The 10,076-nt window shown below is 40.0% G+C and overlaps 1 non-coding gene across 1 annotated transcript; it reads right to left on the reverse strand.

Moving 5' to 3' along the window:
- Positions 1–9,420: 9,420 nt before the first annotated feature.
- On the reverse strand, positions 9,421–9,526 carry LOC121968957. The gene has a single exon (XR_006108462.1). It is a non-coding gene; the product is annotated as a small nucleolar RNA R71 (small nucleolar RNA).
- Between the last annotated feature and the right edge of the window lie 550 nt (positions 9,527–10,076).

The raw sequence follows: 10,076 nt of genomic DNA on the forward strand, positions 1-10,076 counted from the left end.
CTGATCTCCGGTCATATGATGAAGCACTCCAAGATAAAGATGCAGCATCTTGGCAAAGAGTAATGAATAAAAGAATTAGAATATATGTATTCTAATAAAATCTGGAAGCTTGTAGAATCACCAAATGGTGTAAAAGCCGTTGGGTGTAAAAAGGTCTATAATAGGAAAAGAGGGATAGACAGGAAGGTAGTAACTTTAAAAGCAAGGCTTGATGAAAAAGGAAACTTTTTCACTGGTAGTCATGCTTAAGTCTATCCGGATTCTTTTATCTATTTGGTAAGTGGATGTCAAGACAGCATTCCTTAATGGAAGTCTTGAAGAAAGCATCCATATAAAGCAACCAGAAGGGTTCATTGCAAAGGGCTAAGAGCATCTTGTGTGCAAGCTCAATCAGTCTATGGACTGATACAAAGCTTCAAGGTCTTGGAACATCCAGTTTATCAAAGTAATCCAGACCTTTGGATTCATTTAGTAACTGGATAAGTCTTGTGTATACAAAAGGTGTGATGGAAGCGTGGTGGTATTTCTTGTACTATACGTAGATAACATTTTTGGTAGTTGGAAACAATATCAAAATGTTGTCAGAAGTAAGGGTATGGTTGTCCAAACAATTCGATATAAAGGACTTGGAAGAATGTATATATTCTTGAGATCAAAGTAATAAGGGATCGCAAGAAAAGAATATTTTACTTATTCCAAGCTTCATACATCGGAAAAATCCTTGCTCGTTTTAAGCATGCAAAACTCCAAGAAAGGTTTCTTACTTTTTAGGATGGAGTAACTTTATCTAAAGATATGTCTCTGTAGACATCAAAGGAGATAAAGGAAATAAAGACAGTTCTTTATGCTTCGGCTATCGGAAGCCTAATGTATGCTATGCACGAGATCAGAAATCTGTTTTACCAAGGGCATAGTTAGCAGATATCAAAGTAACCCTAGACAAGGACATTGGACTGCAGTAAAGCATATATTAAAGTACCTTAGAGGCGCTAGAGATTATATGCTAGCTTATAAGGCAGTTAATTTGGTCCCTGTGGGTTACATGGATTTTGACTTCCAATCGGATAGGGACAATAATAAGTCGACCTCGGGGTTTTGTGTTTACTTTAGGAGGAAAAGTTATAACTATGGAAGAGTGATAAGCATAGGTGTTTTTTCTGGACTCCACCATAGAAGCTGAGTATATGGCAAGCCTCTGAGGTAGCCATAAAAGCTGAATGACTTAATTACCTCAAGATAGACTTAGATATGATTTCTAGTTTGTCCAAAGATTATTACAATTTATTGTAATAATAATGGTGCAGTAACAAACTCGAAGAAACCATGAGTCTATAAGGCAAGAAAACACAATAGAGCGCAAGTACTACCCAATACAAGAAATTGTATAACGAGGAGAAGTTGTTGCCGCCTAGATTGCATCAGATGATAACCTAAGGTCCTTAAGGCAAGAGCTTTTTGAAAGGCTTGGGAATCAGATGTATGGCAGCAGATATGGCAGCTTAGTCTTTTAGTATAAGTGGGAGATTGTTAGAGTGTATACTAAAAGCCTAGCTTTTGGTATGAACATTTATCTAGAAATAAGAATCACATTGGTCAAATATCTACATTTATGATAAATGTAGTTGCTCAATTAATTTATATTGTAGATAACATGGTGTGTGGTGTCGCACATAGAAGATCATGTTATCGGTTCCTTATAAATTATAAACAGTGGCTCACGACCATGATGGAAAGGAACAAACCATTGGAAGGTCGTAGTGTAATTAGGTGTTAGTTTATCTTAACTATATAATTACACTAGTACACTTAGAGTGTATTGAGTAGGACCATTTGAGGTCGTTTCTTTTATACTGACTTTATAAAGAAACAAAGACTTCGGTTATTATTGAAGTGTGTGCTCTTAATCCTAATATAATAACAAGCACATATATTTGATATTTATTTCTTTAATTTATCAATGGGTGAGATTTAGTTCGATGAATCAATAAGCTCGATAAGTTGGGAAATGATATCACTTATAGTGTGTGTTGTTGATTATAGAAGGAAACTGCGTCCTAGTAATCTAGGTTGAGAATGTCCCCAAGAAGAGCTCATAAGGATTGTCATGTTAAACCCTGCAGGTGGACTTAGTCCGACATGACGATGAAGTTGAGTGGTACTACTCTTGGAGCTAGATATTAATTAAGTGAGTTGTCAGTAACTTACTTAATTAGTGGACATTTGTTATCTTAAATACAGGGAGACTAACACACTCATAATAAGAAGGAGCCCAAAATGTAATTTGGGATTGGTGCGGTAGTTCAATAATACTTCTCTAGTGGAATAAATTATTATTGATAAAATTAAGTTGTGTGTTCGGGGCGAGCACGGGATGCTTAATTTTATCGGGAGACCAAAACCAATTCCTCCTCTCGGTCCCTATCGTAGCCTCTTAATTATAGAGTACTATACCCACCTATACCCACCTTCTTACCCATCCTATAGGGGCCGGCCAAGCTAGCTTGGAGACCAAGCTAGGGCCGGCCATGGGTATGTTCATGGGTGAATTCATGTGGCCGTCCCTATTAAAATAAAAAGGAATTTTAATTTTAAAATTTTTCTTATGTGGATAATATAATTTAAAAGAGAGTTTAAAAATTTAAATCCTTCCTTTTATAAGATTCTACAAAAGATTAAGAGAAGAGTTAAAATCTCTTTCCTTATTTGTAGATTAAAAGGTTGATTTTAATTTTGGTAAAAACTTTCCTTTTAATTATATTCATGATTTAAAATAAAATTTAAAAATTAAAAATTCTCTTTTATTAGTTTCTACAAAAGATTAAGAAAAGATTTAATATCTTTCCTTATTTGTAGATTGAAAGGAGATTTTAATTTTTAGAGATAACTTTCCTTTTTGGAAATTATCCACATGTTTAAAAGAAATATTTTAATTTATAAAATTCATTTTATTAACCAATCATGAAGGGATTAAAATTATTGGAGAAATTTTTATAAATTTCTAGAAATAAATTAGGAAGTTTTAATTTTTGTTTTAATTAAAACTCTGCTTGTTTTAGGGAGAAGAGTGGCCGGCCATTATAATTTGAAAAGAGAAAATTATTTTAATTAAATAAATTTTCCTTTTCAATGGAAAATGAATTAAGGAAGTTTTTATTAAATTTTCCTTATTTGCCAAGACCAAGGATTATAAAAGATGGGGTAGAGGAGGCTTCAAGGCTAACGACTCTATTCTATTTTTCCTCTCTTTTCTCCTTGGGTGTGGCTGGCCCTTTCTTTCCTCTCCTCTCCTTTGTGTGGCCGAAACCTTCTCATGGTGGAGATAGCTTTGGTGGCCGGATCTAAGAAGGAGAAGAAGGAGAGAAAAGAAGCCTTTTTTCTAGCATCCCTTGGAGCATGGTGGTGGTGGCCGAACCTCTTCATCCTAGGAGAAGTTTTGATGGCCGAAACTTGTAAGGAAGAAGAAGGTGCTTGGTGGTTCTCATCTCGGAAGATCGTTGCCCACACAACGTCCGAGGTTAGAAGAGGAATACGGTAGAAGATCAAGAGGTCTTTCTAAAAGGTATAACTAGTAATTTTTGTTTCCGCATCATACTAGTTATTTTTGGAAATAATACTAAATACAAGAGGCATACGATTCTAGAGTTTCGATTTTGTTTTCGATATAGTGTTCTTTTGTTTTTCTTTCCCTTGTGATTTGATTGTTCTTTTCGGTTAACCTAAAGTTATTTTAGGAAATTAAATATTAGCTTTCCATAAAAGGTTTTGTCTAGTCGGTGGTGGTTGCTCCCATATCCAAGAAGGCCATGTGCCTCGCCACGTCAGTACTGGGAACCAATTATGGAAATTAATATTTAATGGAATTAATAACTTAAGGTGATTTGGGTCGAACGTGTTAAGTTCCGCAGGAGACCCAAGTCAAAACCTAAAAGAACGAATAGATTAAGTTTTGGATCAAACGTGTTAAGTTCAGCAGGCGATCCAAAATTTAATTTAAAAGAACACATGGTAGCTAGGAAAAGGTTCAGACCTTTGTACAAAATTTTTGTACAGTGGAACCTCTAGGTTTTTCGAGTAGCAACCAACACCAATAAGCGAAGTCGTCGCGATCGTAGAAGGGTGGAATCGTGATGTCTTCTCCAAGTTGATCCATTCTCTAGCTCGTGCTCCCCCGGGTGTTAATCCAACGAAGAGCGACCACGCTCTGATACCACTTGTTAGGACCTTCGGATGCGGCTAGAGAGGGGGGGGGTGTGAATAGACGACCCCAAATTCTCGTTTCTTCCTACAATTTGAGTTAGCGCAGCGGAAATACAGAGTAGAAATGAAAATGGAGAAGATCAAACCTCAAACGCGACAATATAATGAGGTTCGGAGATGATACTCCTACTCCTCGGCTTGTCCGTAAGGTGGACGAATCCTATCAATCCGTCGGTGGATGAGAACCCGAAAAACCGGCTAATAAGAACTCCTTCTGGGTGGAGAAACCTCACCACAATTCCTTTTGCAACAACAATAATGGAGTACAAAGAATAGAGCAAGAAACAATGGACAATATGAATGTAAAAACACCCTACCAAGTTTGCTTGTCTTCTCGTTGTTTACTGGAGTCCGTTGATGAAGCAGCAACTTCACGGACCCAACAACAGCAGCTAGAAAACCAGCCGATGGAAGCTCACACGAAGATTCAGAAACACAGAGCTCAACAAAGCTCAAATCACAGTCTCGTGAGAAAGAGGAACCCCTTTCCTTCGTCTATTGTAGAGGTCTTATATCCTGCACCTGCGAAGAAGACAAGGAAGACACAGAATCTAGCCGTTGAGTCACAATGGCTAAGCCTGGACCGATCAGGCTCCATCCTGATCAGTCCAGGAGGACCCTGATCGGTCTGTGGACCGATCAGGCCCTAGGCTGATCGGTCCCCAGACCGATCAACCAACTCTCTGTGAGAGTTGGCTTCGAAGCCTGATCGGTCTGTGGACCGATCAGGCTATGGGTGGATCGGTCCACAGACCGATTCCCCTACCTTTTTCTGCCTCTGATCATTTCCTGATCGGTCTGCAGACTGATCAGTTAACCCATAGAAACATTCTGTTTGGTTACTGATCGGTCACCAGACCGATCCAAACAATCAGAGTATCACTGGATCGGTCACCAGACCGATCCAATGCCTTAGAGCTTCCCAGCCCTAAACCCTAAAGCCTTCCCGGTCTAGAAAACGAGCTACCGAGCCCTCTCTGACTTCCACGTTCGGTCCAGAGAACGAGCTACCGAGCCCTCTCTGACTTAGTTCGGAGAATGAGCTACCGAGCCCTCTCCGACTTCATCCGGTCCAGAGAACGAGCTCCCGAGCCCTCTCTGACCTAGTCCGGAGAACGAGCTACCGAGCCTTCTCCGACTTCCACGTCCGGTCCAGAGAACGAGCTCCCGAGCCCTCTCTGACCTAGTCCGGAGAACGAGCTACCGAGCCCTCTCCGACTTCGTCCGGTCCAGAGAACGAGCTCCCGAGCCCTCTCTGACCTAGTCTGGAGAACGAGCTACCGAGCCCTCTCCGACTTCCCATGTCAAGCTTCCATACTTGGACTTCTCCCGTGCCAAGCTCCCTGCTTGGACTTTTCCATGCCAAGTCTCCATACTTGGACTTTTCCCGTGCCAAGCTCCCAGCTTGGACTTTTCCGTGCCATGTCTCCATACTTGGACTTTTCCCCGTGCCAAGCTCCCTGCTTGGACTTTTCCGTGCCAAGTCTCCATACTTGAACTTTTCTGAAACAAGTCAACTCAAGTTGGGTCAACCAGGTCAACCTTGACCAAAGGTTACACCCACAATCTCCCAAGTTTGTATTCTTGTCAAACATCAAGATACAACTTTTCTATTCTCATCAAACATCAAAATACACCTCGAGTCAGGTCAACTCGAGTCGGGTCAACCAGGTCAACCTTGACCTAAGGTTGCACCATCATAGGTAAACAACTGGAGGAGCGACAGTGAGGTCGAGTTCCCGAAGGGAACAACCTTAGGTTGTTGATCCAACTGAAGAAACCGGGAAGGTTTCAAAAGTTAAGATCAAGACAGTCCTACTGTCTTATATATTATTCAGGCTTTATATTATTCCTCTAACATTTGTTTTGCAGGAGAATTTTTGTCTAATACTATTTTGCAGATCTGAGCTAATCGGCCAATCGAATAGTAGGATCGATCGACCGAACCAAGAAGAATCAACACAGAAATCAGATCAGATCATAACTGAGTCCAAGTCAGATCATAGCATGATCGGTCGACCGAACCATAGTGACTCAGCACAGGACAGATCATCAGCACCGATCAGCAGCAAAGGAAATAAGCTGATCGGTCGACCGAACCTGGGGATTGGTCGACCGATTCAATCAACATTAAAGGTGCAATAAATGTTGATCACGGAAAATCAAGACGAATAGGGAAGGAAGCTGATTGGTCGACTGAAAAGTGGGTTCGATCGACCGAACCCTTAAAGACCAATTAATGCCAGAGATTCGAGCCAGCGTCAGACTCCAGCTGGAGGGGGTCCAAGCTGGTTCGGTCGACTGAACAGAGGGATCAGTCGATTGTACCTCCAGTACTCCTATAAAATCAGGCTCGAAGACAGAGGAAATAAACAACTCTCTGATCAAAAATTCTATTCTGCAAATGACTCATCTTCATTAGCTCAGCAAGCTACTGCATCCGGAAGTATTGACCTAAGCTTCATCTACAATTTACTTGTCGGTATATTTTAATTTAAGCTTGCATTGTAATTTCATTTAAGCAAGATAGTAGGTTGTTACTATCTAACTCCATTGTACAATCTACTTCTTTTTGAAAGATTTTGGAAAGAAGAGTTATAGTGTTTTTGTCCATCGGTGCGGTCAAGGACCGCGAACCTTCGAGTAGGAGTCGAGCTAGTGATGTGCGTAGATTTTATATACTTTTATGCATGTTTTGACGCACATTTACATACTTTGAGCTTGCTTGATCTATGCATTTTTATACTTCCAGCTTTTCTTTTAGCATATTTACTCTTTTTGTTCGGAGGTTTGCTTTTTGTGCTTTACACAGGAGTCGAATTTGGTGAAGATTCTACATTCTTAGACAAACTTATGAGCTAAGCATTGGTGAAAGCACTTGGCCGTGTGCTACACACGGCTCTGCCTGGGTGGAGTGCTCTGGCCGTGTGGTCAACCAAGAGAAACAGACAAGGAACTTGGCCTGGCCGTGTGAACCTCACACGGCCGTGCCAAGTTTTGAAGCAAATCATAGTTCAATCCTTACATGGTCGTGTGGATCTACATGACCGTGTAAGGTTTCCAGATACCAAGAAGGCCCTGGTCGTGTGCATCACACGGCCGTGCAGGGTTCCTAGCGCTTAAAAGTGTTCTGGCCGTGTGCACCACACGGTCGTGCCAGGTTTCCAGAAGCTGGGGCAGTCCAGGCCGTGTGGATCTACACAACCGTACTTGGAGGTCTTGATGGGAGTTGTCCACGGCCGTGTACACCACACGACCGTGTATGGATGGCAGAGAGGGGAAAGGCTCTGGCCGTGTGAACCTCACACGGCCATGCCTCGGGGCCATGTGGCGCTCGAAAGCCCCCCTCTATTTAAAGCCTCTTTGAAGATTTGAAAGGGGATCTTCTCCCCTTTGGGGAGAAAGCAAGATTTGGTGGATTCCTCCTATTCTTGGGAGGATTTTTGGGCGATCTAAGGGGAGATCTTGGCGAATTTGACTCCAGGAGCGAGGATTGGATCCAAAGATGGAGCTATATTGTAGATAAGTTTTCTTTCTCTCATCTTCTTGGATTGGGATTGAAGAAATGCTTGTAATCTTCTTATCTTTGGTTTTCTTTCTTCGTTTTATGGAGTAGATCTTTTTATTCTAGGATGGAGGGAGTATTTGTGAGATAAATTGATGTAAACTCTTGTGGATTTGCCATTCCTTTATTTCTATGATGTTGCCTAGTTTGTATCGATTGGATCTTGAATGATTAATTGTGATTAGGGCTTAATTCTCATTCTTGATTGATTGTTTGGATATCTTATAGACTTTGTAGAGATTAACTCTCACTCGATTTTCCGAGGGATCCACGTGACAGGTGCAAGCCCGTGTAAGGACGTTTGAGGGATAACCTTGAAGGGGAAATGAGAATATTCAAGAGGGTAGGATAGATTTTATGATTCAATCCTTGTATCTTTATGGGTTAAGAAGCTATGAACCTCTATGTTGATATACGAGGGAAGCATAGTAATAGGTGCAATCCTGTGTAAGGACAACGTAGGTTCATATCTAATTGATCACATTTAGGTACATTTTTCAGTCCTAAGCCGATTATCTATTGCAAGAGAGAACCGGCAACCTTCTACAAATATTAGACAATTGAGAAATAAGAATTGGTAAACCATATACATTCAAGAGGTCTTACAAATAAACCAAAACTCCTAGAACCTCCCTTTATCATAACTCAAACCCCAAACTCTTGTTTGTTAATCTTTCATTTTAGATTTGTTTTTCATCCTTAGCATTTGAAACCAATTGATTAGTTGTTTAGCTAATTCGCTTTGAGATATTTCTAGTGCTTATTCCAGTCCCTGTGGATACGATAATCTTTTATATTACTTGCGACATTTCCGTACACTTGCAGAATGTAACAAGTTTTTGGCGTCGTTGCCAGGGACTGCGCTATAACATTGGAGATTATCAATTGAGTTAGACTAAACATAACATTTCTACTTCTTTTCATTTGCATATTTGTAACTAATCTCTAGTTTTCTATTTTCATTTTCCTGTATACTTTCTAACTTCTTGGAAATTCTTTTGTAGCAATTTTTATTCTGCATTTTTTTTGTTTTCTAACATTCCAATCTTACCTTTCTCTGTTTTTAATTTCTTTGTTTGATTTAGTTTCTATTGCAATCTTGTTCTTGTGTATGCGAAGATCTAACTTTGCAGGAGAATTTTTTCCTCTTGACCCTGAAATTGATAGAACATTTCATAGAAGAAGAATTCTGCAGAGACAAATTGAGGAACAAGAGCATTTGAACATGGCTAATAGACCACTAAAGGATTATGCAGCACCTTATGCTAGGGGTTTTCGATCTAGTATTTCAAGACCCTTAGTGGAGGCAAATAATTTTGAGATCAAACCTGCAATTATTTCCATGGTGCAGCAAAATCAATTTGGTGGAGGACCACATGAAGACCCTAATCAACACTTAGAGGTCTTTTATGAAATATGCGGGACAATGAAAATGAATGGTGTTCCTTCAGAAGTTGTGCGGTTATTATTATTTGGGTTTTCTTTGAGAGATAGGGCCAAGCAATGGTTGAATTCTTTGGCTCCCAACAGTATCACCACTTGGGAACAATGTGAGCAACAATTCCTTGATAAATTTTATCCCCCAAGTAAAACTGCTCATATGAGGAATTTGATTGCAAGTTTCAAACAAGCTGACTCAGAATCTCTATTTGAAGCTTGGGATAGATACAATAGTATGCTCAGACAATGCCCTCACCACGGTTTGGAAAGATGGTTAGTGTTGCATACTTTCTATAATGGTATTAATTATCATACCAAAGTGTCCCTTGATTCAGCTGCTGGAGGGGCACTCATGAATAAAAATTTGGATGAAGCTGAGGAAATCATAGAGAGTGTAGCACAAAATCATCATCAATGGGCAAATGAAAGAAGTGGTGGCCATCCTTCAATAAACCCAATAACAAAAGCATCCAGAAAGTTTGATGTTGATGCAGTGACTTTATTGGCTGCAAAACTTTATGCTCTTACAAAAAAAATTGAGAATATGGGGACTAGTTCAAATATGGTAAATGTCATTGCTATATCTTGTGAAGTATGTGGGAGTTCAGAACATTCAAATGACTCATGTCCATTGGGAGCTATCACTGTACAAATTAATCAATTAGAGCAATGCGATGCAATCATGGGTTTCAATCAAAGACAGAACAACCCATACTCAAATACTTACAACCCTGGATGGAAAAATCATCCAAATTTCTCTTACAGAAATAATCAGGATCAAGGACCATCTATGGGGGCAAGACCAAATTTTCAA

Source organism: Zingiber officinale, chromosome 3B (assembly GCF_018446385.1).
Source record: "Zingiber officinale cultivar Zhangliang chromosome 3B, Zo_v1.1, whole genome shotgun sequence".
Classification (NCBI taxonomy): domain Eukaryota; kingdom Viridiplantae; phylum Streptophyta; class Magnoliopsida; order Zingiberales; family Zingiberaceae; genus Zingiber; species Zingiber officinale.